Consider the following 27,614-nt stretch of genomic DNA (forward strand, 5'->3'; position numbering starts at 1 on the left):
GTCAGGTGGATGTTTCCTGCCTCTTCCCAAGGGAGACCCACACATACCTACCCCAAGGTGGAGTCAAAGATGTGAACTAATGGGGCGCCTGGGTGGCTCAGTCGTTAAGCGTCTGCCTTCGGCTCAGGTCATGGTCCCAGGGTCCTGGGATCGAGCCCCGCATCGGGCTCCCTGCTCAGCGGGAAGCCTGCTTCTCCCTCTCCCACTCCCCCTGCTTATGTTCCCTCTCTCGCCGTCTCTCTCTCTGTCAAATAAATAAATGAATAAAATCTTAAAATCTTAAAAAAAAAAAAAAAAAAGATGTGAACTAATTAGAAAAACTAACACTGGGCTTTGGAAATAAGATAAATCCTAAAGCAAATCCTTACCTTTCCTCCATTCTTTTCACCGCAGAGGTGGGGGGACCATGCGGGAAGGAAGAGTTTTTCTGTTTGCTCTTTGCCTTGTCAGAGGGTGACTTCAGGAGCTCCACTGAAAACTGGTGCCTAAGGAGGGCTTATCAAGATGCCAGACAGCTCCTGTGACTTCCTTCCGGGGGGCCTGCTGGCCGCTGGAGGCCCACATTCATTGGACACACAAAACCTCACAGGATGTTAATCAACCTCAGCCTCTGCCCATCCCCACCCATCCAGCATCCTTCTTGCAGAGAATCGCTGTTCCAGAGCCTTCACAGCTAATGACGAGTCTGGGCACCACCGCCAAGCAGCATGAGCCCACACCAGGAGGCTTTATAATTAAAGAATAAAGTGCACTCACCTTTGTTTGGCATTCAAGGCCTCCATGGCCTGGCCCACCCTATCCTTTGTTTTGTTTTGTTTTGTTAGACCTTTTTAATCATAGGGGTAACATACACACAGATTCTAAGTATTTTCTTCAAATGATACAGGATTGCATAAAATAAAAGATAAAAGCCCTCCCATTCCATTCCCTGGGGCGGGGGGTGGGGGAATCACAGTTTAGAGCTTCTATTCTTAATTTTTAGTAGTTATCTTTATAACTTTAAATGATAAATTTACAGGTTAAGATCACAGCTCTCTACATCAGACACAATCTACTGACTTCTTATAAAAGATCAGGGATTTAGCACATACTTCTTCCAACTCATGATTCTTGTCAGCAATACATTTTCCGTTTGTCAAGTGCCAGGAAACATTTTCAGTTTTATGTCCCGGGTCTTCCTTTTAAGAAGAGGTTCATGTTGGGGCACCTGGGTGGCTCAGTCGGTTTAGTGGCTGCCTTCGGCTCAGGTCATGATCCCAGGGTCCTAGGATCGAGCCCCGCATCAGGCTCCCAGCTCTGCGGGAGGCCTGCTTCTCCCTCTCCCACTCCCCCTGCTTGTGTTCCCTCTCTCGCTGTCTCTCTCTATCAAATAAATAAATAAAATCTTTAAAAAAAAAAAAACGAAGAGATTCATGTTGCAGCCAAGTCGAGCTATTTGTCATCTTTTTAAAAATTACTTAAAATTAAATATATCAAACTTCAAGAAAATTTCATTCAAGTTTGACAAGCTAGACCCTGTCCAGGATCATGGTATTTAAAGTCCCAATTTATTTTTTTAATTTTTTTTATAGTTGAATTTTTATTTTTATCTCAATTTTTTAAATTTTTTATAACCTTTTGCAATGTTTAAATTTATTTAGCATAAGCACATATTTTACAATAACACGTTTGAAAAACCACATATGAGGTTACCAAAAACATAAATTAGTTTCAGTCTAAAATTCTTCAAGATTACATAAATTATGTGCCCATCAATCAAGTATATAAACATTCCAAGGTAATTTTATTTTTTTAATTTAAATTCAATTAATTAACATATTATGTATTGTTAGTTTCAGAGGTAGAGTTCAGTGATTCATCAGTCTTATATAATATCCAGTGCTCATTACATCACATGCCCCCTTTAATGTCCATCATCCAGTTTCCCCCCCCCCCCTGCAACCCTCAGTTTGTTTCCTATGATTAAGAGTCTCTTATGGTTTGTTTCTCTGATATCATCTTGTTTTATTTTTCCTTCTCTTCCCCTATGATCCTCTGTTTTGTTTCTTAAATTCCACATTTGAGTGAGATCATACGATAATTGTCTTTCTCTGATTGACTTATTTCCCTTAGTATAATATCCTCTAGTTCCATCCATGTCATTACAGATGGCAAGATTTCATATTTTTCGATGACTGAGTAGTAGTATTCCACTACTTCCAAGTAGTATTCCACCACATCTTCTTTATCCATTCATCTGTCGATGGACATCTCTTTCCATAGTTTGGCTATTGTGGACATTGTTGCTATAAACATTGGGGTGCAGGTGCCCTTTCAGATCACTACATTTGTATCTTTGTGGTAAATACCTAGTAGTTCAATTGCTGGGTTGTAGGGTAGCTCTATTTTCAAATTTCTGAGGAACATCCACCCTGTTTTCCAGAGTGGCCGCACAAGCTTGCATTCCCACTAACAGTGTTAGAGGGTTCCCCTTCCTGTGCATCCTTGCTAACATCTGTCTTTTCCTGACTTGTTAATTTTAGCCATTCTGACAGGTGTGAGGTGGTAGTTCATTGTAGATTTGATTTGTATTTCCCTGATGCTGAGTGATGTTGAGCAATTTTTCATGTGTCTGTTGGCAATTTGGATGTCTTCTTTGGAGAGATGTCTGTTCATGTCTTCTGCCCATTTCTTGATTGGATTATTTGTTCTTTGGGTGTTGAGTTTGATAAGCTTTTTACAGATTTTGGATACTAGCCCTTTATCTGATAAGACATTTGCGAATATTTTCTTCCATTCTGTCAGTTGTCTTTTGGTTTTGTCATAAAGTCCCAATCAATTTAAAAGGATTAAAAGCATACAATGTATTTTCTTTGAACAGAAAATAATTAAATTAAATATCAATAACTAAAAGATATTTGGGAAATACCCAATATTTGGGAATTAAGTAATGTGGTTCTAAATAACCCATGCTTGGATTGTCTGGGTGGCTCAGTTGGTTAAGCGTCTGCCTTTGGCTTAGGTCATGATCTCGGGGTCCTGGGATCAAGCCCCGTGTCAGGCTCCCTGCTCAGCGGGGAGCCTGCTTCTCCCTCTCCTCCCTGCTCATGCTTTCTCTCGCTATCTCTCTCTCTCTCTCAAATAAATGAATAAAATCTTAAAAAAAAAACAATAACCCACCCTCAAAGAAGAAGAAGAAAACTAGGGAAGTTAAAGAATATTCCAAACTGAATGGAAACATGAAGGGTTAGAAAGAATTTGGAGGAAGTAGAGCACTTAGTCGTTGTTGGTGGGGATGTAACATGGTACAACTACTTTGGAGAAAGGGGTTGGCATGACTTTATAAAGTTAAACATATACTTTTCCACATGGTCCTACAATCCCAATCCTAGGTATTTACCCAAGAGATGTAAAAATACATACACACACAAAGACTTGTTCACGAATGTTCACAGCAGCTTTATTCACGATATCCAAAGACTTGAAACAGTCCAAATATTCAACAACAAGTGAACAGATAGATAAATGAATTTTGGTAAATTCATGCAATGGAGTACACTCAGCAATAAAAAGAAGAAAGTCTGGATCCATGCAAGAAAGAAACAGTGACTGGGTGGCTCAGTTGGTTAAGCGTCTGACTCTTGTTTTTGGCTCAGGTCTTGATCTCAGGGCTGTGAGATGGAGCCCATGTTCGGCTCCACCCTCCGCAAGGCATCTGCTTGTCCCTCTCCCTCTGCTCCTCCCCCTGCTCATGCTCTTCCTCTCTCTCTCTCTCAAAAATATAAATCTTTTTTAAAAAGAAAGAAACAGGACACAATAGATAAGATAATGTATTAGTCCATTTTAAATCAGGAAAAATCACTCTTTAGTAACAGAATACAGACAAGAGGTTGTCTGAGGTAATGGGTGGGGTTGGGAGACCGATTGCAACAAAGCATGAAGACCCTTTTTAGGGTAATAGAAAAGTTCTGTATCTTGACTGAGGGTTATGGTTATATGGATGCATGTATCTGTCAAAACTCACTTTGACTATACATGCACACAAAATGGGCACATATCATAAAATGTGATATGTAAATTTTAGTTCAATAAAGTTGATTAGAAAAATATGGAGAGGACATGGGACACGTGAGTGGCTCAGTTGATTGTCTGACATTCAGTCCGACCTGAGTGTCGGCTCAGGTCATGATCTCAGGGTCGTGAGATCAGGTTCCGTGATCAGCAGGGAGTGTGCTTGAAGAGTCTCTCCCTCTGCTCCTCCTCCCACTCTTTCTCTTTCTCTCTCAAATAAATAAATAAATCTTTTTTTAAAAAAAGAACAATATGGAAAGGACAAAATCAAAGGATAAAAAAAATGGCCTTTAAATCCAACTTTATTGAATAACAAAGATAATAATGGCACAGGCTTTTTTTTTTTTTTAAGATTTTATTTATTTATTTGACAGAGAGAGAGTGCTCAAGCAAGGGGAGTGGGAGAAGGAGAAGCAGTCTTCCCACTGAGCAGGGAGCCCGATGCGGGACTCGATCCCAGGATCTTGGGATCATGACCTGAGCCAAAGGCAGCCGCTTAACTGACTGAGCCACCCAAGCACCCCAATGGCACAGACTTTTAAATCATGTTGATGTTGATATTAGCTCAGAAGGTTATTCGGGAATCAAGTGTGTTTATATATAAGGTGATTAGAACTACTAGTGATACATAAGTGTTAGTAATTATTATTATCAAGTTACATTCTAGTTTTTGCTTTCTGATAAACAATGGGACAAATTCCCATGGACACCAAAACTTAATTAAATTTATTACACTAACCAAGATTGTGTATGAGATTTTAATACATGTGAGTTGGTGCGTGAAAATCACATGAAAAAAAAGCTGAAAGCAGGGACTCGGGGGATAAAAGTGACGATGAGAACAAAAATCCACTGGGACTCAGAAATTTAAAGTGCACCAAGAGGGGGGCATCTGGGTGGCTCTGTTGGTTAAGTGTCCGACTCTTGATCGCAGCTCAGGTCTTGATCTTGGGGTCATGAGTTCCAGCCCCATGTTGGGCTCCACACTGGGTGTGCAGCCTACTTAAAAAAAAAAAAAAAAAGTGCAATAAGAGACAGAAAGAGAGAAGAACAAAGGTGGAGTCCAAAGAAAGCCAGGTATAGTCTTAAAATTAAGACCAAGATTTCTGCCCCGCTGTGGGACTGTTTCACATTTTCCCTCTAAGTATGCACACAGTGCATGTGAACACAGAAGTCTCATCAGAAACAAAAATCCCGTTCACCATAACATTTTTAAAGTCCCTCAAACTCTTGCAACAGATGGGAATAACCCTCATCACCTTGACCTCTGGGGATAAACTATCCTCCCCTGATCTTCTCTAGAGGCTCCATATGAAAAGGAAATTTCCGTGCTACTTCCAGTTAGAAGAACAACAACCCCCCCCCCCAAAAAAAAACAAACAAACAACAACCACAACAAAAACCTCAGTGGATGATGTTCACTGGTCCAGCACTGGTCGCATGACCACCTAGACCAATTGCTAGAGACAAAATGTGGGGCATTCTGAAGGCTCCTGTTTATTCACAAACCATCATCCCTTTTCAGGAAAGTGGGATCTGTCACCAGCAAAAGGGAGAAAGGTTGTAGTTGTAGAAACATGGGCACTAAAGGACTTGTGAGCCAGCCAGCCACACAAATCAGTGTCAAATGCAGGCTGGTTTTTTTCAGACCTCTGCAGCACTGCGCCCTGGTATTCACAGCCTGCTTGGAATCTGGACCGATGCCACGTTGCACATTCTGCTGGACAGACGGCCATTCCTGTCCAGTCATTAGTTGATTCACAAGTCGATATCAGGTATCAACACTGGCAACCCGCTCTGACCCTATGGGAGATGTAGAAACGGACAAGATGTTGCACTACGGCATGCTCTCAGGATGGCAGGGGATATCGGCTACCAGGAACTACCATCTCCGAGCTAACAGAGCACAGAGGGGGGGTCGCAAACATGGCACAGCTTCAGGGAAGGGCCTTTCTACAACTATTTTTTTGATTTTTTTTTTTAAAGATTTTATTTATCCATTTGTCAGAGAGAGAGAGAGCACACAAGCAGGGGGAGCGGCAGAGGGAGAAGCAGGCTTCCTGCTGAGCAGGGAGCCCGATACGGGGCTCGATCCCAGGACCCCGGGATCATGGCCTGAGCTGAAGGCAGATGCTTAACCAACTGAGCCACCCAGGCGTCCCTATTTTTTTGATCTTTTGATACTCACACAGTTCTGGGAGGTGTGTAAGTTTAAGAAAAGACAATTTTTAATAACAAGAGATGGTGACAGGGGAAGCTGGAAGACAGGAGGTAATTTCAGGAAAGGCACAAAAATTACTCAGGGAGCATAAACAAGGCGCACGTTTCCTCCTCAGGTTAATGCCAATTGATTGGTAGAGTCTATTGAGTGCTGTCTTCAGGGGAATTCTCCAATTCCAGCCACACTCAGTGTGATAGGGTTCTGGGATCCATTAATTATGTCTTTTATGGACAAGGTTTTTAAGGATGATGCCAGAAAATAGGAGAGGGATAGTAGTAATAAATGTGGATGGAAGGGTAAGCAGAAGCCAGAATATTAAATGTCAGAGAGTCTAAAAAGTTGATTAGACATTGTTTTCTCTAGTTGTCAGAGGTACCAAAAAAAAAAAAAAAATCCTATTCATTTGGGTGACACCAAATTGTGGGACCGGTTCATTCAAGTGTGTGAGACCCCTGCATCTCTAACAAGTAAAATGAAAAGTCAGGACCGTTTTCACAACCACTGTACCCCTCTGGTTATTCTCTCTGCTCCCCCTCCTGGAAAATCAGAGGTTCCACCTCACAGCAAGTGTGTGAAGAATGACTGTACTTGTCCCACAGCCACATGACCGCAGTCCTGACACCCCAGGAAGGTGTCTTCTTCTCCTTGCCACTCTCTGGGGTACTCCATAAGCAGAGGGTGGAACAGCCCAGCCTCGGGTCCTCGCTGTAAATGTTGACCCACACAACCGCCCTGACAGAGATAGGATCGATTGTTTCAGTCATGCTCCCCTAGGAAGACAACTTGAAACTACCCAAAAAGTCGCAGCCACAACAGTCCTCAGAATAGTACTGACTTGTGCAGAGTCATCCCAGACTGAAGAATACTATCTGTCAACAAATGGCAACTGGCGCCCAAGACTCCTCCCCTCCATGGTCTCGGCTTCACCCCCCAGGGAACAATACATCCTTCAGATCGCTGGCAGGGCAAACCACTACCATTTTATAAAGACAGATCCATAGTCTTTAGTTGAAACCCTTGGAGCCAAATATGATCCCACATGAAAGATCAAATGTGCCTCCGTGGCAGCTTGGTGAGAGCCCCCTCCCCACCCAAGCAGAGCCCAGCTAAGCCATGCCCTGACTCCTGACCCCCAGAAACTCTGAGACAATAAATGTGTGCTGATTGAAGCCTCTAAATGAGTGGTAATTTGCTATGCAGCAATAGATAGACTAATTTGACAGGAAACTAGTTATAGGAGTCTGGAACTCAGAGGTTCCAGTGGAGATGCAAATTTGGAAATCATCAGTATATAGATGGCTGTGCTGGCTACTGTCTACGTGCCCCCACCTCAACCAGTTCTCCACCCTTCTCGGCCTTTCTCTGTGCCCCCAGGAGGCTCCCTTCCAACACCTGGGCTTCCTTGGTTCAGCCAATAGGAGGCGACCAGCAGGAGATCAGAGAGTGGTTAGACTATGCCTTACCCTGCCACAGCCCTTACACTTGGATCAGAGTGGCCCCGGGTAGGCCAGCCGTGCCATCTGGGTGGAGCTTCACCTTCCAACCTCCTACTCCTACCACACGTGGCTGGCCTTAGTAGGAATAGTGACAGTAGAGAAGGGATGGTTCACCTACAGTAACAGAAGGGAGGAGGAGGTATATAGTTAGAGATTCAGGTAGGTGACAGGTATGGAGGTGGAACTTTGGGGAATATCTCTTCTGATTGTTTCCATCGTCCTTGTTGAGGTCATCAGCTGACAGTGAGGATGATGGAAAAGGTATCAGAGGCTTAAGGAAAGAAGAGGTCGTGGAACAGTCGTGTAGTAGAACCAGAGTTGAATGGACGGGGGAAATGTCCCCAGTCCTGGGGAAAATCAGCAGATTCAGAGTTACCTATGGCTGAAGCCTGTCCAGGTGTAGCAGACACTGCTGGTGACCTGTCCAGATCCCTGAAACTCTTTTTGTTGGTTTTGTTCCATCTGTCCATCCACCAACTGGTACAGGTGCCACTGTTAATAGCTCATATCTGCAACCTTCTCCAGAGGCTGGTCCTAGGGTCAATGGAGCTAGCTTACCCTGAGATGCCTGATCAAGGGGGATCAAAGTTACAAAAACCCCTCTTTCTTGCCTCAAGCTAGGACGGACTCCATGTTACTTAAGGTCAAGATGAGACTTGATTTTACCTGAAACCATTTCCATGCTTAGCTCCGCCCCTTCCCCATTCCACTCCCCTCACTCTCTCACGGGTTTCTCATGAGAACACTCCATTATCTAATCACTTGTGCAAGAACCCCCAGTTCAGGCTCTGCACCGCAGAACAGCCCAGAGGACACTACCTCTACCAAGGTGAAAAGGAATGAATGATGAGGAGGGTGTCAGCACAGTGGAGAAGCTCCGTGGAGGCTGTCCTCTGCGGGCTGAAACTGGCAGCAGGAGATGCTGTTACGAAGCTGGGCTCTCTGGTTTCAAAAGGGATGATAGCATTCTGGAGTAGTAGAGGCCAGATGGCAGCATTAATCATCAATGACAAGATGACTTTAATCCCCACAATGGGTGACAGTATCAGAATAGCAGCCAGGCGGCCTGACCTGGAGGAATCTGTGGAGATGGAAAGTGGAGCACGGTATTCATCGGGGCAATAAATGTTTGCCGGCATCGAAGATATCACTTAATATATATAATCAAGAGACATCAAGAATGAATGAGCCCAAGGTTGAGGTCAGCCATCTCAACAGAGTGTCATGATGCTTTACCCAGTTTTCAGACCTGAGCCAGGTCTCAGACCTAACACCCATCAATCGAAAGGGAGGCTGACAAGCCCGTGCCAGGAGGACATCAGAGCAGGGGGGTGAGGAGACGAGCAGAGCAGGATCAGGGCCTGCATGAGGAGGGCGTCCAAGCAGAATGCTGGCCTAGTGTGGTCAGGTTATTGGTCATATGCAGGGGAGGATTCAGCAATAAATATATTGAGCATAATGGGAGCCAGATTTCTCACAGTTGGAAAAGGCAAATACAGGGAAAGCTATATCCAATCCAATCCAATTGTTGGATTGGTGCTGAATTGGAATTAGAGGTATAGGTGTAAGCTAATGGTTTTCAATACGTATGTAGATACAGAAATATCTATATTAATGTCTATGTATAAACACACGCAGATACATATACATCTATACACACATATGTATATTCTAGCTCTGACAACTGGTGGTGCGGGGTCAGGGCTCTAAACAGCAATACTCCAATAGATTTTAGTTTCTACATACCATTCCCCATTTAAAGAAAGGAAGTCTCCTTGAAAAAAATGGCTGATCCCAGGACAGATGCAGGAAAAAAGCCAAAGATGAACTTGGGAAAATTGTATTATTCGAGAAAGTAAGGAAGCACTCAAAGAATGATGGAGACATAGAAAACAAACACAGATGGGTGCCTGAGTGGCTCAGTCAGTAAGCGTCCAACTCTTGATTTTGGCTCAGGTCATGATCTCTGGGTCGTGATATTGAGCCCTGTGTCGGGCTCCACACTCAGTGGGGAGTCTGCTTGAGATTCTCTCTCTCCCTCTGCCCTTCCCCATGGTCACGCATGTGTGCGCACACTCTCTCTCTCACTCTGAAATAAATAAATAAATCTTAAAAACAAACAAACACAGAAACCAGCTTAAAGGGACTCTTACTGGAAAAATCTGGGACAATATGAGCATCAAAATAAATGCTGATAGTACCAGATTATAACTCATGAAACAATGGGAATCAGTGAGTCCATGATGACAAAAATGTATAAATGGAAAAATAAATGGGGAACAGAAAAAGTGTTTCCTTATAGTAGAATGCCAGCTGAAGATTGATGGAATTAGGAAATCAACATTTGGCAACCATTGAAGTAATAATTAATTCAGGCAAGAAATTTCAATAGATGCTAAAACTAGAGGATTAAAATGAGACGAGGAATTTAATATAGCTTCAAAGTATTTCCCCTACAAAATTCATACTATTTTACAAGGGGGAGAAAAGTAACTATAGTGGAGAACCACGGCAGACACCATCTTGATCAAGTGATCAAATTAATACCACCAGTCATAGGGCAAATCCACATTATGTAGGATTGCAATGAGAAGGATGCAGCATTAGCATCATTTCTGTGGTATTCTGACCAAAATGTATAACCCAGGGCTAATCATGAGAAAATCCTGGACACAACCATGTTGAAGAACATTCTACAACATGACTGGCCAGATGATCTTCATAACCATGTACAAGTCATGAAAGTTGCAGATTTTTTTTTTAAAGATTTTATTTATTTATTTGACAGATAGATACATAGCGAGAGAGGGAAGACAAGCAGGGGGAGTGGGAGAGGGAGAAGCAGGCTTCCCGTGGAGGAGGGAGCCCAATGCGGGGCTCGATCCCAGGACCCCGGGGTGATGACCTGAGCCAAAGGCAGACGCTTAACGACTGAGCTACCCAGGGGCCCCTGAAAGTTGCAGATTGAAGGAGACCACTGAGACACGGCATGTGAACCTGGACCAGATGCCAAAAAGGACATTCTTTTTTTTTTTCTTTTTTAAGGGGGGGGGATGGGGCAGAGGGAGGGAGAGAAAATCTTAAGCAGGCTTCATGCTCAGTGTAGAGCCAGCCCAACTTGGAGCTCAATCTCACAACCCTGAGATCATGACCTGAGCTGAAATCAGGAGTCAGATGCTTAACCAACTGAGCCACCCAGGCACCCCTCATAAAGGACATTCTTGATGAAACTTGAATGGGGCTTCTGGGAGAGAGCATACAATATTTTTTTGTGCTATTCTTGCAACTTTTGGTAAGCTTGAAATTTTTCAAAATATAAACCTTTTAAAAAATTTTTATTTTTTAAAGAAAGAAAGACTGAGTCCCCTTGAGGAAGTGCCTTGAAATACCACAGTAAGTATATATAGTAGTGATTTCTCCAGTCCTTCCCCAAAGTATTCGGGTAACTGCCAGGATTTAGGATAATACAATGTCTGGGGACGGGGAATGCCTAGATCTTTTGAGGGCTATTATATACAAGTCTGAGTTGACCCAGAAACCCGGGGAACCAAAGTGCTATACTTGTCCCCTGAAACTATACCCTTTCTAGACAAAATAATAAATTTTTTAAAAGTTGCATTCCAGGGGAAATGGCAGAGATTGGTACTACCTTCAAAAATTTTAATGATTCAGAAGTGATTGTCTTGATCATATGTGCATTTAATTCATATTTTGCCCCTGTAAAAAGCAGATGAATATGGCAGATGACAGTGGATTACTGACATCTACCAAATACAGCTGTTGTGCTATATTTCCTATCTTTACCAGAACATAGTAACATGGCCTCTGGTATATGGTGTTGCTTTTGATCTGGCAGATGCATTATTTTTAATACCCATCAGGAAGGAAGGTCAGAAGAAATTTGCTTCAGGTGGGAAGGACATGAGTATACAACAATTATGCCCTCTGTTGCAAAATATTCTAAAGAGACATTCCAGAAAATACCATATTGGTCCATTATATTGATGCCATCATATTTATTTGACCTGATGATCAAGAAGTGACAAGTACTCTGGATATCTAGGAGATAAATATTTAAAAATTCAGGGCCCTGCCTGCCTTATCTGTGAAGTTTTAAGGGTTCGGTGGTTTTTACGCATGCTGGCACAAAGTAAAAGATAAGATAGTGTAAAAGTAAAAGATAAGATGTTGTAACTTACGGGCGCCTGGGTGGCTCAGTCGTTAAGCGTCTGCCTTCGGCTCAGGTCATGATCCCAGGGTCCTGGGATCGAGTCCCACATCGGGCTCCCTGCTTGGCAGGAAGCCTGCTTCTCCCTCTCCCACTCCCCCTGCTTGTGTTCCTGCTCTCGCTATCTCTCTCTCTCTGTCAAATAAATAAATAAAATCTTAAAAAAAAAAAAAAAGATGTTGTAACTTACAATCCTGCTACCAAGAAAGAAGTGCAAGGCTTGCTAAGCCTCTTTGGGTTTTGGAAGCAGCACATTTCCCACTGGGGGATACTGCTCAGACCCAGAGTGATGAGGAAGGATGCCAGTTTTGAGGGTAAGAAGCAAGAAAGGACACTGTAGCAATTTCAGTCTGCAGTATGTGTAACCCTGGCACTTGGGCCATATGGCCCACGGATCCCATGGCACTAGAGGTATCTGTGGCAGGAAAAGAGGAACACTCATGCATTGCTGGAGGGAATGTAAAACGGTGCAGCCTCCATGGAAAAGTTTGGCAGTTCCTCCAAATGATAAGCACAGAGTTACCATCTGACCCAGCAATTCCACTCTCAGGTATATACCCAAGGGAAATGAAAATAAATATCTCCTCAAAAACTTGTGCACAAACATTACTCAACAGCAAAAAAAATGGAAACAACCTAAACATGCATCAATTGATGAATGGATAAACAAAATGTATATCCATACAGTGGCCTATCATTTGGCAATAAAATTAAGGAAGTACTAAAACGTGCTACAACATGGATGAATCTTGAAAATATTACATTCAGTGAAAGAAACCAGACACAAAAGAGCACACATATTCTATGATTCCATTTATGCGAAATGCCCAGAAGAGACAAATTCATAGAGACAGAAAGTAGGTGAGTGGTTGCCTGGGGCCAGGGCAGCAGGGAGGGGGAGAAGAACAGAAATGGGGAATAAGAGCTCAAGAGTACAGGGTTTCTTTCTGGGGTGATGAAATGTTCTAAAATTGGATTGTAGTGACGTTTGCCCAACTCTGTGAATATACTAAAAACCACTAACTGCATGCTTTGTATCACACATACATGCCCAGCAGAGGACATCCTTGCAGAAGTGGCATGAAAACAACCAAGAGGACAGGATCCATTAGATGTCAGCCAGCCCCTGTCCTTGGACACCTTAGTGTGGGTGAAATGGGACCATGAGTGGAACAGCTACGGTGACAGAGATGGGGGGTATGCCTGGGTCCTGCAGCACCGTTTCTTCTCACCAAGACTGATCTGGCTACGGCTGCTTCTCATGTCCAACCCGTCAGCAGCAAAGACCAACATTCAGACCCCCAAGGAGGCCAACGAGCAATCTACTGACATGTGAGCTATAACTCGAAGCTTCCATCCTGGAAATGGCAGCAATTCACGCTGACTAAGATTGACACATATTCTAGGTATTTCGGCTTGCCTTTCCTGCCTGGAGTGCCTCCACCAGCGCCGTAATCCGAGGGCTCACAGCGTCAGGGTCAGGACCAAGGTGAGGCAGGTGAGGCATCTGGAGTACCAAAGAGTGAGTGTCATCTTCAAATCTGCATCCTAGGCACCTCACTCGCCTCACCCCATTCCCCTCCCTGTACAGTATCTCATTTCCCAACGTGAAACTACAGATAACATTGCTTTGGACCAAGGAACCTTATCAATGGCGAAAGAGCAAAGCAATGGGCACGTGGACTCCATTGCTCTTATCACATATCACGTTATTCCCAAAGTTGCTAACCTGATAGTGGTGAACGTGCCTCTTAAAGATGTAGCTGAAAAGCCAGCTGTTCTCAAACCAATGGCCACTATAGGTGGAATGTCCTCCATAGGTAGAATACTTGGGTCCGGGAATGAAGAGATTAAAGTAAGAGTGGCCCCACTTACCTTTACTCCCAGTGACCCACTTAGGGAATCTGTGCTTCCCTTGCCTACAACTCTGGACTCTGGGAATCTAGAGGTCCCGGTCCCCAGAAGGAGCATGCTTACACCAGGGAATAAAATAAGTAGCTCACTGAACTTAAAACGCTGGCTTCCTCCTTAGACATTTCATGCTCTCCGTGCCAGCACACCACCAGTCAAAGAAAGGCACCACCATACTTCCAGGAGTAATTGGTCCTTATCATGAGGATGTAGGGTTGCTACCACATATTGGGGGTAGGGAGGAATATGTTTACCATTGGGTAATCTAAAGCAACTATTGGACCATTGGAGTGTCCCTTCTTACTCTCATGCCAAGTTTAACTGTAAATGGGAAAAAATACAGTAACAACGGCCTAATAAGAACATGATAAAAAGGGGTTCAGACCCCCTGAGTGTCTAGGTCATTCCACCATCAAGCCACCTAGACCAGCAGAAATGCTAGCAGAGGTGAAGAGAAGCTGTCATGGCTGGTACAGAAAGGAGACGATAAGCATCCGCTGCAGCCTTGGGGCCAGCCACAGAACTGGGGGCTGCAACTCATCCCATATCCTTCTCTTATAGCTTTCGCTACAAACCGTGGCCATCCAGAATCCCGGAGAAGCTGAGACAAGGTGGAGTGAATTCAACACGAGAAGCAAGTGGATCTAAGTAGTGCCAGAGCTGGACCAGAGCAGACGCTGTTGGCGCCCCGGGGATCCCTTTCCCCAATCTGCTACGCTTACCCCCCGCTGCTAACTGAATTCCTGCTAACAGCTCACACTTGCTACTCCACCAGCAAGTTGTCCTTGGCTGATTGGAGCCACCTCACAGCTTATATTACCCGCAGTCCAGGCTGCCTGTGACAAATGACTGCCCATCACTGGGGGGTGCACAGAAGCCCAGCTCCCTTGGCTCAAGGTGGGACAACTCTGGGCTGCCATTTGCACTCCAGAGCTCCCTGCAAGATCATGCTGAGGCTAGACTTTGCTGACATCATCCTCTGGCTCGGCTGCTTCTTCTTCCCTGTCTGACTTCCCTTGTTCCCTTACAGGTTTCTCCGGAGAGCACGCCTTAGCACATCACATGCACATGGATCCTCACCTTGGATTCTACTTCGAGAGAACCCAATCTGAAAATGCAAAAGTGATTTCAATTTCAAGGTGAACACAAAATTTAAACGAAACTTAAATTGAATGACAAATGCAGTTTGAAGTCATCCTCTTGACAAGTGATTCCCAGACCTGGGATTGAAATCACATGGCAGATTTCTTCAAATGCCTTTTGCTAGGTCCTGTACGAGGCCTCCTTCACCAAAACTCCACAGGTGTGACTGAGAAGTCTCACTTTTTGTAAAGTTCTCCTGGTATTACTGGTTATCAAGGTTTTGGAATCCATTAGTTTAGACAATTCATTTGTATTGGATGGTTTTGATATATCTCTATATGAACTTGTAGAATGTGCCAGATGCAAGTGTGAGGCCCCTCCCAATAGTCCAAGTCTGCAATTCGGTAAACTAGTCATTACACATCAATATTCCTTAATTGAAAAAAAAATTATCTCGATTTTAAATCAAACTTAGGATGACTATTCACTACAAATATACCTTAATGTGAAATTTGACAAACATTTCTGAATATTGTACATTTCGTTGATTACATTTTACAAAATGATGATGATTCTTTTTACTTTATAAGTTGATACGTATCGCTGTACTGGTCGCTGTAGACTAGGGAATGCTGGGGTAACAAGCACCACCAAAATCTCAGTGACATCACAGGGGAAAAGGGTATTTCCCTTTCATCAAAGTCCACAGCATGTCTGGGCCCCTGTTCAGAGTGGCTGCCCTCCAGGCCCAGCCCCCGGCAGTGCAGGAAACTTCCAGCTTAAGGTACTTCCATCTCAACGTGAGGCTTAGAGTTCACTGCTGCTGGGGAGGCTCACGCTGGAAATTGAACGCTGTAGCCCTCAGGCTCCATTGACCGCACAGGTCATAACCTATTGGGCAGAATAAGGAATACAAGAAGGGCAAGGGCCACCAAGGGAGAGTAATCCCCAAGAAAGGGGAATCCTGCTGTATGCCCAGAATAAGGGAGGAACGGCATATTGGGAAGACCAGCGATGTCTACAACAGTTATTAAATAAAATGCAGAAGATTCATGAAAGTAGAAAAAAGAAATATATATATATGTATGTATGTATGTATGTACATGTATATATATATCCCACCACTGCTATCGGATTTTGGTTTATTTCCCTTGAATCATTGAAAATACAAGTTCTTTTGAATAATGTTTATTTTTATTTTACATTTACTCAGTCTCACTGTGGAATATTTTGAAAGTATATCAATGTGTGCCCCAAAAATTAAAACCCTTATGATCCCACCTCTAAAATATAACCACATATGATTTTTAATCAAAATTGGAATCATAATATTTACACTTATCTATATTTGTTCTCCTTATCAATTTATACAAATTCAACTTTTAATCCCACTGTGCTAATGATCATTAATTGTGATTTCAGGCCAGGACCTCAGTTACTCTGTCTCTAAAATGGGGGTATTACAGGAGATCATCTCTAAGATGGTCTTCCAGCTCTGGTGATTTGTGACTATATGCAACTCCTGATGTTTGTATACCTTCCTCTTTCTCTTCTCCTCTCATCCACAGGCTCTTCCTCAGACTTATCATACCTGGGAGAATGAAGACCTTGAACCAGTCTCCTTCGGATTCCACTTTCAGGACCCAGAATAGCTTCACGGGGTAGGGCTTCTGTCTGTCAGCGTGATGCCCTGAGACCTCAGTTGTTTTCAGCCTGCTACACTAAATCTCCTTAGGGCCCCCAGTCCCTGGCCAAATCATTGTCACAAATTTTTGCCAAACCAGACGACCATTACTTGCAATTGATGAATCTTAGCATCTCTGATTAGAAAAGAATACTGGGGCTTGTTCCCCTCACCAATAAAATATAAGCTCATAAAACAAGGTCTTTGTTTTGTTCACAACTTGTACACCTGTCACATAGGAAGTTTCTGGAACATAGTAAGTGCTCAGTATTTGATCATTTGAATAAGTGATTCTAACATTATCCCTACCCTTTTCTAGCAGTACTAAGAAGGACTCCTGCAACATGCATTTCTACCTCTCCAACAGCTGAGAACTGATTATGTTCCTGAATAACCAGTCCCACTGGTGCACTGAGAAGCAGGACTAACTGGAGGATGGCAGTGTGGGGCTCAACACACCCACTACCCCAACTGTTAAGTCAAGAACTGAGGAGCCCTGGGGGTGGACATGTCACATGGGCAAATGTTGGCTCTGGGAGTGGACATACAACCTTCATAAACAATAACTTTCCTATTTCTAGGCTGTATAATACTTTATAGGACTTCTATGCCCTTTCTAAAAATCTTACCTTGAGGGTTAGGCAGAGGCAGGATTTAAATTCAGCATTTGTTGAACTGAGCCTTTCTGCAATTTTTACATTGGTCACCAGGGGGTGCACTTGTTGCTTAAATCGTCTCCATCCTTGTGGCTGGGGACCTGCAGTCTGAGGGCAATATGGAATTTGAAGAATTAATTACAGACATTTAGATCCTACAACAAAGGGATGATGTTAAAAGTAAGATTACCCAGTGAGACAGATACTGGGGGCACATCACATCTACTGAGAGGGTGGATAGAAATCCTTCCTTCACCACTGATTAAATAACCAGGGTAGGGGTGGGGGTCACCTGGCTGGCTCAGTCAGAGGAGCATGAGACTCTTGATCTCTGGTCATGAGTTCGAGCCCCATGTTGGGTGTAGAGATTACTTAAATCAAAACAAACAACAAACAACAAACAAACAAAAAACTTGGAGAGCCAGAGGAGAGAAAGCCAAAGACGTTCTGCTGACTATTATAATTTCAAGGTGAAGAGATCTCGGGGTCTTGCTGACCCTGAAGGAGAGTCACAGAGACATTACCTGCTGGTGCTACCTTATTCTCTAAATCTCCGGCAGTCTTCTAAAATGTTAGGGCCATAAGGAAATGCAAGAGCATCTAAGCATTTCCTCCAACCTTCCATGTTATAGACAGGGAAACCAAAGCCCAGAGAAAAATAAATTACTTGCCCAAGATGAACCGACCATCTAACGGCAGAGCCAGAATTAAAACTCAAGAGTTCATTTCACTGAGTATTTGATAGTTTGGCTGGGGAAGGGGTGGTCTTTAGAAATAACCCTTTGGATTCAGGGCAGCCTAAACTCTATTGGTAATAAGACTGGTCTTTTTAGAAGAGGTTTTTTATTATGACATCTTTGCTCAAAAGAGAAAAGAGAGAGAGAAGAGAGAGAAGGATGGGGGAAGGGATGGGAAAGGAAAGGAAGGGAGGGAAAGAGAGGGGAGAGGAAGAGAGGGGAGGGGAGGAGAGGGAAAGGAAGGGAGGGGAGGGGAGGGGAGGAGAGGAGAGGGGAGGCGAGGGGAGGGGAGAGGAAGGGAAGAGAAAGGGAGACTAGAGTTTTCTGCTGGCTTGTCTCCAGGCAGCCTCTGGTACTGCGCTCTTCCTAACAACTGCAGCTACACTGCATTGTTTGAAGTACTCATCTTTTTTTCAAAATCAAAAGATGAAGGATAAACTCCCAAAACAAAAGGCATTTTTCTTCCAAGGGCTTAGATAAATCATAATTCAAGGACAAAAGAGTCAAGGGTGAGCAATCCCTCAAAAACCATCTGCAGAACAATTACGCATTGTCAATAGCACGACTCATTTCTGAAGTGCAGACTTGGACGGCCTTGGAGTCATCGGATTCAAATGCCTCGCTTTAAAAAGAGGAATGTGTGGTTCACAGAGGGGAAGGGGTAGGGTCCTAACTCAAATGCTTTCAGAAGCCAGGGAAATGAAGCAAGCTGGGGACAGATAAGAGATATTTTAGTTATGATACCAAAAATATGTGACTTTGCTCTTTAAGGAAAACAACAGAGCAAGCCTGCTGACAAATGGCAAATAGCACACGCCCCCGGTGACGGGGAAAAGAGTGGGGACTGTGGCAAACTGAACACGTCCCACTTCAAGGGGACAGCTACTATGCAGCGTCGCTGGTCACTGTCATGTAGGCATGTGAGCCTGAAGTTGCCAGATCTTCTGTTATCTTTTTTTTTAAATATGGATTTGTACTTGAAATGTCCTAATCTTTTTTTTAATGAAGACAACTAGTTTGAATTAGTTGCAGGCCAGACAGAGTCCTTCTGGAGTCTGGCTTCGGCTGCAAGTGTCTGGTGCGTGACCTCTGGACGAGGGTCCTGTAGGATGGTAGGGAAGGGGCCTTCCGGGAAGCCCTATGTTCTGGTTTTAGTTCAACCATCCACTTGCTGTGTGACCTTCCAGGAACCACATTTCTCTGGCCTGTTTTCTCATCTGGAATGGGAGGGCGATGAAGTAGGGTGTCTCTCAGGTTTATCTGACAGTCTCTGAGTTTCTAAATGTTCCTCAGAGATGGAGATTCTCAATTAGCAAGGCATTCTGGGAAAATCACAGGGTCTGGAGGCAAAAGGTCTACAAACTTCTATATCCTTCCCTGTTGCTGTCGTACTGGAACTTCAAACACCACATGGCCAAAACTGAGCTATCATCTCCCACACCCAAATGGTTCCTCAGCTAGCCTTCACCCCCAATATAGGGCACCACACCTCACCTAGTTGCCCAAGTCAAAATCCCGGGGCTCATCCTAAAACCCGCCCTCACCCCCCACCCTCGGCCAACCAGCAAGTCCTGTCAATTCCAGTTTTTACCTGTCAACTCTGTTCACTTCCTTCCATCTCCAGTGCCAACATCCTAATCCAGGCAGCCATGCTTTCTCACCCGAATTACCCCACAACTGTCTCCCTACCTTCGTTCTTACCCCTCCAGTCCATTCTTCATACTGCAGTCAGAGTTGTCTTCATAAGGCACACATTCCCAGCTTAAAATCCTTCTGCAGTTGCCCTCAAGACAAAATCCAAGCTCCTTAACACGAGGCCCTTGGTTTTGTTTTGTTTTGTTTTGTTTCTGGGCCAGCCTCATGTTCTAGACTCTTCTCTTGCCACTGCCACAAACATTCTACCTGGGGTTAGTGAACTCCTGGAGAGAAGAAACTGCAGCTTGTTAACCAATGAATTCCCAGAACCTGACAGCTGCTTGCTGCTTGATAAATGAATGAATGGATGGATGGATGGATGAGTGGCTGAATGAATGAGTGAATGGATGGATGGATAGATGAATGGCTGAATGAATGAGTGGATGGATGGATGGATGGATGGATGGATGGATGGATGGATGGATGAGTGGCTGAATGAATGAGTGGATGGATGGATGGATGGATGGATGGATGGATGGATGGATGGATGGCTGAATGAATGAGTGAATGGATGGATGGATGGATGGATGGATGGATGGATGGATGGATGAGTGGCTGAATGAATGAGTGGATGGATGGATGGATGGATGGATGGATGGATGGATGGATGGCTGAATGAATGAGTGAATGGATGGATGGATGGATGAGTGGCTGAATGAATGAGTGAATGTATGAATCCAAGGACTCCCCTTCTTACTAACTAGATTCTACAGCATGTGCACGCTCACTTTCTCCACCTGTAAAAATGCCTGTCCTTACAGGTTAAAAATGAGGAGTGAACTAGGCAACAGGTGTAAATGACCTTTGGAATCTGTAAAAGCAGAATCTAGACATTAGTTGCTACATACCTTCTCTGTGCTTCAGTTTCCAAGCTCAGTACCTACTTCAGTACCTGCCTCATAGCCTTAAAGTATGAGTTAGATTAGCTCATATATGTTCCATGCTTTGAATAGTACGTGGCCCACTGTAAATGAGGAAGCGTTACTGTGATGATGGTGACAATGATGGCGATGAGTGATCTTTACAACCCCCTGAGGTGCCACAGGCAGTGCACCTTTGTGGTTGCTCTTTTGGTGCCAGACTCCTGGTTTCCTTTTGGATGAAGTCTTGAGTGAAGTCTGAATAGGACTGTCAATCAGGGTGTGCCCTCCACTAGCCAATGGGGTGAGTCCACAATCAGAACCCAGCCAATCGGTCTCTCGCTGTCCCAGAACTTTGAGTCTTGAGTGGCAGGAAGGAAGAAAACCAAGTTAGGTGCTAATGCATCTCTATGGGGACACCCGGATGGGACAATGGAGATGCTCCAACTCTGCAAACCCACAAACCTGACTCCCACCTTTCCAAGTATGGCTCTTCAGCCTTCCCTTCCAACCACAAGCTGCCCCCATGACCTTCCAATAAATTCCCTCTTGCCTACGTTAGCCAATAGTCACTCCTGTGGCTTGTTGCCAGATACCCCTGGCCATCAGTGCTCCAGGGTCAGGAGACACCCTGTGGCCTCAGACAAGGCAGTTCTCCTTCTTGCACCTCCGCATACTTCCCCTAAAGTGGGGACCTTGACCACTGGTTGTTCCCAGCCAATCAGCAGCAGCATCTTAAGATAGAGCTTCGCCTCGATCCTACTGAGTCAGACTTTCTGGAGGGTAGGGGGGACCCTGAGAATCTATATTTTTTAAATAGTTCCCCTCAGTGATTCTGAGATGCAGCCAGCTTAGGAAGCACCAGACGGGACACCTTCTGGGGGCCCTTTGGGAGCGGAGGGCTGGGATCCTTGTGCTTCCCTGTTACTGCCGCTCTCTAGGATGCCGTGTTCAAGTCAAGCCCCATCACGTTCCCCACAGAGAAACTTCCTATAGCTTCCCAGCACACTAGAAGGAAACCCAAACTCCCCCAGCCTCCTCTCCCACCTCATCTCTCCCTGGCCTTCCTGCTCTGCCTAGAAGAGAAAGTTCTGCCTGCTAAGCTCTTCCCTACTCTGCATGGCCATTTTCTTCTTATAACTCAAGTCTCTGCTCAAATGTTACCGCCTCTGAGAGGCCCTCCCTGAACACCCAGGCAGAAGCAGCCTCCCTCTGCCTTTACTCTCCATCACCCAGCTCTCTTTTCTTTTCCTTCACTGCACTTACCACTGTCTGAAATTATCCTTTGATTCATTATTTTAACCTGGTTCCTTGGCAGTGTGCCCCCCCTAGAATGTATGTTCCATGAGAGGAGGGAAGCTGACTGTCTTGTTCTTTAATGTGTACCCAACTTCTGGAACAGTGGCCAGCTCAGAGGAGGCCCTCCATAAAATATTTGTTAAGTGAATCTGCTTCATAGGATCCTAGAGGAGTGATCAAAGTTCTGACTCCCACTCCTCCTGAGACAGTGTTTCAGATGTTTCTCCCTAGGATTGGCAGCCAGGTGCCCTTGGCCTTCACCTTGAGTTGACAGGCTGGTGTCCGTGGCTCTCAGAGGCTTGGCCCAGATCTGAGGCCAGCTCCTACAAAAAGATCACATCACACCCCCAACCCGCATCCACCTGAGCAATTGGTCTCAGCTCAGCTTCTCCTCTGACAAATGTTGTTAATGTCCTTGGCTTTTCACTCTTTAGGCTTACAGCCAGGAAATATGACTCCAGAGGGGAGCTCTTAGGAACACAAAGATGTCCTCTCCTTTTAAGTCAATTATTTCACATAAACACTCTGCTTTTAATTTTCCCATCCCCATCCCCACAGCATCTGCTCCAAATTCCAAGTCCTTGGGAAAGGTACTTGGACACTATTCCTAGACCCCTAAACTAAATTACCTTTGCCAATTTGGCTGTGGGATAATGCCCAGCTTTTGTTGAGAGACCTCACCAAAATCAGCTTCATGAATCCCATTTATGCATTTGCTATAACAATGACACTAAGGTCACTGGCCACGGGGACCCTAAGAGACTACCATCCGAAAAAGCCTCCTGAAGCTGTGCTCTGAGAGCTAAGTGCTAGAGCTGCCTCAACTTCTTTATGGAAAATTCTTTTTGGATAAACGAAGAAAAGAAAGCAGAAAGGAAAGAAAGAAAATACAAGCTAGCAAAAAAAAGGTGACCTACTTTAGACATATTGGTCTGTTTCTTCCTCGCTGAAATAATCATTCAAGCAAGCAACAAAAATTTATTGAGCACCTACTACACACCAGGCATTGTCTGTGACACCTGGGATAGATCCATGATCCAAACGGATGACAATGTCTGCCCGTGTGATTCCTGTATTCTAGTGGGAGAAGACGGACACTGAAACAGTGACCATATCAAACACATAAGTTAATTTAAAATTTACAAATAAAGGTATGAATAAAGAATATGTTAAAGAGGGGCGCCTGGGTGGCTCAGTCGTTAAGCATCTGCCTTTGGCTCAGGTCATGATCCCAGGGTCCTGGGATCGAGCCCCACATCGGGCTCCCTGCTCCGTGGGAAGCCTGTTTCTCCCTCTCCCACTCCCCCTGCTTGTGTTCCCTCTCTCGCTGTGTCTCTGTCAAATAAATAAATAAAATCTTTAAAAAAAAAAAGAATATGTTAAAGAGTGCCTTATGTTACAACCAATATACAATATAGCTTATATACTACCCAATATGTTAGAAGGTAAAATGTGCCATCATAAAAGAAAAGGTAAAGGGGGACTGGGCAGCAGCAGGGACGAGGCAGAGGCAGCCTCCACTATTAAGAAGAGTAGTCAGGGTGGGCCTCATCGAGGAGGTGACCTTGAGCAAAGACTTGAACAGTGTGAGGGAATGAGTTCCATGTGTTATTCCCTCTCTTTTTGACATCCAAGAAGATCAGAACTAAATTTGAGCCTCAAGCCCAGTGCTCTGGAGGCCCCTGTGGTCTGCATATTTGTGGTCTTTTGTCCGTTGGAGAGGCAGGGCCGGACAGTGGTGAAGGGTGTGAGTTCCAAAACCAAACCAAATATTGATTCTACTGCTCACCAGCTACGTGACTTTGGGCATCATAGTTCATCTCTCTCGCCCTGGGTTCCCTATGCCTCAAAATGAAGATGATAATAGCACCTACCTCACAGGGCTCTTTTTACGGATTAAATAAAATAATGTACACAAATTTCTTTGCAATCAGGAAGAACTCGATAAAAATCAGCTGTAATTATCAAGCCTTGGTCTTGTCTCTCAAAGTTTATTTACATCTTCCTTGGTCCTGATTCTATTTTAACATTGTTTTATGGTTTCTGATCCTGTGGTAAGCTACCTCAAATCCTCTGTGGATTGGGGTGGGTTATAAATAAGTAAGTAAATAAATAAAATCTGGATAGGGGAACATTTTCACTGAAGCAGAACATTTCATTATCAGTAGAGTGAATTCCAAGTGAGACCAAAGCAAGAAATATTGACTCTAATCTCTAAGAGCCCATCAAAAACCACCAGCAAGACGCTCTCTGGTTGATCAGGCCCTCTTTCTCTCCCCTGCTCCTCCTCTTTCCCAAACCCCTCTTCCTCCCTTCCTCAAGAAAGGGTACATGAGTCACAGAAAGTGGCCCAGTAAGCCTAAACCCTCCCAACCCCCCAAGGACAACTTCATTGCCATGGGACTCACAGAATTCTCCTTCTTCCCCATCAGAGAAGAGAAAGGAAATTGGGCTCACTCTGCATGCTGACAGGGTGAAGAGATGGGTGCTGCTCAGGGCACTGAGTCAGACACAGGTCAGAATCTCATTCCTGCCGTTCATTAGGGAGTACGGTGGCCATGGGAAAGCCATGGCCACAGTACTGGGCCTCAGTTTCCTCGTCGTTAATAACAGTGCCTCCCTCCTAATGTACCCACGCAGATGAAAGGAGAGAATACAGGGAAGCAACATGGATAGCTTGTTTTTAAAGCCCTTCATAAAAGTTAGACTTTCCTTCCTTAACTGCGCCCCACAGTAACACTTACCGGACAATGGGAATCTGAAACTCTTTAATAAGAGGATGTACAGGGCAGAAACCCTATGGGACAGAAATGCCCTACAAGAAGCAAAGGAGACAGATCGTTTTTGGAGCCTCTCCTGCTTTGTAGGTATAGTCATGCAGGTATGTATCAGGCAGGCATATTACTGTACATATCAGCACAGATCCTGACTGTAACCCTTTGAGATGAACGTTGTTAATCACATCTGACAGCTGGGGCTGGGTTTGGAACCCAGAGCACACAGCTAGGAATGTCTGTGAGGCAGTGCTGGCCTTCTGGTATTTTCACGAAGGGCGACAACTCGCCTCCACCACAGGATGTCATAGGCATCACTGACAGAAACCTGTGAGGCCCCGGACCCACCAGAGTGCCAAGCCTCTGTGACTCCTGAGCTGGGTTCCAAAAGAATCTGGGCCAGGCTGACCTTGCCCAGGCTCTCTGAGCCCTCCACCCCTCCCCTCCACCAGCCTCCAGGGCCTTCACCAGTAAGGCACCCCTGCTCTATGAACTCGGGCTTTGGAATTAGCTAGACCTGAATTTGAAACACACACCCCTCACATATCAACTGTAGGACCTTAAATAAGTCACTTATTCTTTCTGGTTTCTGTTCTGAAAATGGGGATATCAAAATGCCTGCCTCCCAAAGTTATGAAGATGAGCTAGAGCAGTGTGTTGAAAATACAACGAAACTGTGCCTGGAGCATACTAAATGTTCATTTATGGTCGCTGCTGTTGTTACGTTGATGCCATCAGGGAAAATGAACCTTACGCTGAAGGACAGAGATGATGCTCTCCGGGAGGGAGGGCAAGTCCTTGAGCACCAACTGACATATCTATGCATGCTTCTGTGCAGACCAAGCAGCATGGCCTTGTTATCTGATATTGGATCCACAGGCAACTACTTGAGGAGAACAAGAAGACCTACCTGGGCTCTGTGCCCCTCCTAGGGAAAAAAAGACTAATCAAGATCCAGGCCTTCCAAATCACTGCCCTTGATCCACAGGCATGTCCTGATGGTCCCTTCTGTGCTGGGAACTGGGGAGAGATAAGAGACCCAGCCCTATCGCAGGAGTTTATAGTGCACTTGGAAGAAAAAAAAAAGAAAGAAAGAAAGAAAAAAAGAACCTGCTGTCACGGCAGACAGAAAGGAATGAGTACTGAGTATCCCCGGGGATATGAGTGAAGACCCCATGGAGAAGGATGTATTTGAACTGGACTTTACAAACGAGGTAAAACATAGGGGCATGGCTTTCCAGGCAGAAAGCACAGGATGAAAAAAGGATAGAAATGGGAAAAATACAGTTTGTTTAGAGAACAAAATTTTGGTGAGCCTGGAGGACTGGAATGCCTGAGGACTGAGGTGAGAGCTGATAGAGAAGGGCCAATGTGAGGAAACACAAAATAAAGGTCATGACTACCACGGAGAAAATAGGGGGAGTGGGTCTCCAATTTAAAATAGGATGGTCACAGGGGTGCCTGGTGGTTCAGTTGTTAAGCGTCTGCCTTCAGTTCAGGTCATGATCCCAGGGTCCTGGGATCCAGCCCCGCATCGGGCTCCCTGCTCCACGGGAAGCCTGCTTCTCCCTCTCCCACTCCCCCTGCTTGTGTTCCATCTCTTGCTGTGTCTCTGTCAAATAAATAAATAAAATCTTTAAAAAATAAAATAGGATGGTCACAGAAGACCTCTTTGAGGTGACACATTTAAGAGGTAAAGGCGTCCGCTAGGCATGTGACTGTGGGAAGTTTCCAGGCAGAGCCTTGCAAAGGTCCTGAGGCCACAGGGTGGCTGCCATGTTGGTGATGCATTAAAAGAGACCAGTGTGACTAGAGTGGTAGGGAGTGAGGTTAGAGAGTTCAAAGGTAGCCAGCTCAGGAGAGGCCTTGCAGGCTGTTATGCAGCTTTAGCTTTCACTTGTCTTAAATGAAGAGCCATTGTAGGATTTCCAGTGAAGGAGAAGACTTACGTTTTAAAAGGATCTCTGACTGCTGTATGGAGAATCAACTGCAGGGGGCCAAGGTTGGAAGCAGGGAGACCAGTCTGGTGGCTACTGCAGAAATCCAGGTGAAAGACATGGTGGCTGGAACCAGGGTGGTTGCTGTGTGGTGTTGCGCCTCGGTTGCCCCATGTAAAAATGGAGCTCAGGATCCCCGCTGTGTGTGCAGCCTGATGCCTCAAAAAGCCCCCCATCAGGAATATCAGGAACCTCCGGCTAGCAGGGTGCCATCCTGGGAAATGTGGGATTGTGGGGCGCATGGGCAGCTCCTTGCGCGTCCCGGCCCCCGATGCCCAGGAGAAAGCCAAGACAGGTGCGCGCCCCAGGGCGAGCGTCAGGCAGGAGAGACCTGGCGGAGCGAGGTCTTGCTCCCAGAAACTGAAGAGCGAAGAGTGGGAAGGCGGGTGCCTCCTCCGAGCCCTGGAGCAGGTCCTGGGCACCCGGCACTGTGTGCGCTCGGATATGCAACCACTCCGTGCAGATGTTGGCATCTTGCGGCCAACATCGGGGAGCGGCACAGCACCCTCTCCGTGCACACTCCCCGCCGCCCAGCACTGACCCCTTTGTCTCGCTCTCTCCTCTACCCCCATCTGTCTGCCTGTACGTCCCGCACTGGCTTCGGCGCGCACGGCCCCGCTGGGGTCCCTCTGGCGGTCGCCGTATCGGCGCAGCCCGGGCCCGGGGCTCCCGTGAAGAGAAAATCATGAATGAAATGCATGCGGTTCTCCCGCTCCCCCGCCCTCCCTGTCCAGGCAACCTCCGCGCGGGGGCGGCGCGCGCGGGGACTCCGAGCAGAGTAGGGGGGAGGGGGCGCCTGAGATCGGGTCAGGGACTAAGGGTCCGAGATCCAGCCCCGCTCCGGCCCTGCGCGCTGCCGGAGCTCCCGCGCCCCGCCCGCCAGCCCCGCGGGCCCTGCGCAATTCCCGGGGAGCGGCGCCAGG

The 27,614-nt window shown here is 45.4% G+C and overlaps 1 protein-coding gene and 1 long non-coding RNA gene across 2 annotated transcripts in view; one reads left to right on the forward strand and one right to left on the reverse strand.

Annotated features, from left to right (window-relative positions):
- Window positions 1-4,154: 4,154 nt before the first annotated feature.
- Window positions 4,155-27,560, reverse strand: LOC144379430 (uncharacterized). The gene is made up of 3 exons (XR_013442390.1): window positions 26,644-27,560; window positions 5,701-5,853; window positions 4,155-5,049 (listed from the first exon to the last, which is right to left on the reverse strand). It is a non-coding gene; the product is annotated as an uncharacterized LOC144379430 (long non-coding RNA).
- The window catches only part of PTPN5 (protein tyrosine phosphatase non-receptor type 5), a 54,342-nt gene continuing 53,451 nt past the window's right edge, over window positions 26,724-27,614 (forward strand). The window contains exon 1 of the mRNA XM_078058316.1: window positions 26,724-26,741. The gene's annotated coding sequence lies outside the window, so the exon portion shown is untranslated. The remainder of the gene's footprint in view (window positions 26,742-27,614) is intronic.

The sequence above is a fragment of the Halichoerus grypus genome, chromosome 11 (assembly GCF_964656455.1).
Source record: "Halichoerus grypus chromosome 11, mHalGry1.hap1.1, whole genome shotgun sequence".
NCBI lineage: Eukaryota > Metazoa > Chordata > Mammalia > Carnivora > Phocidae > Halichoerus > Halichoerus grypus.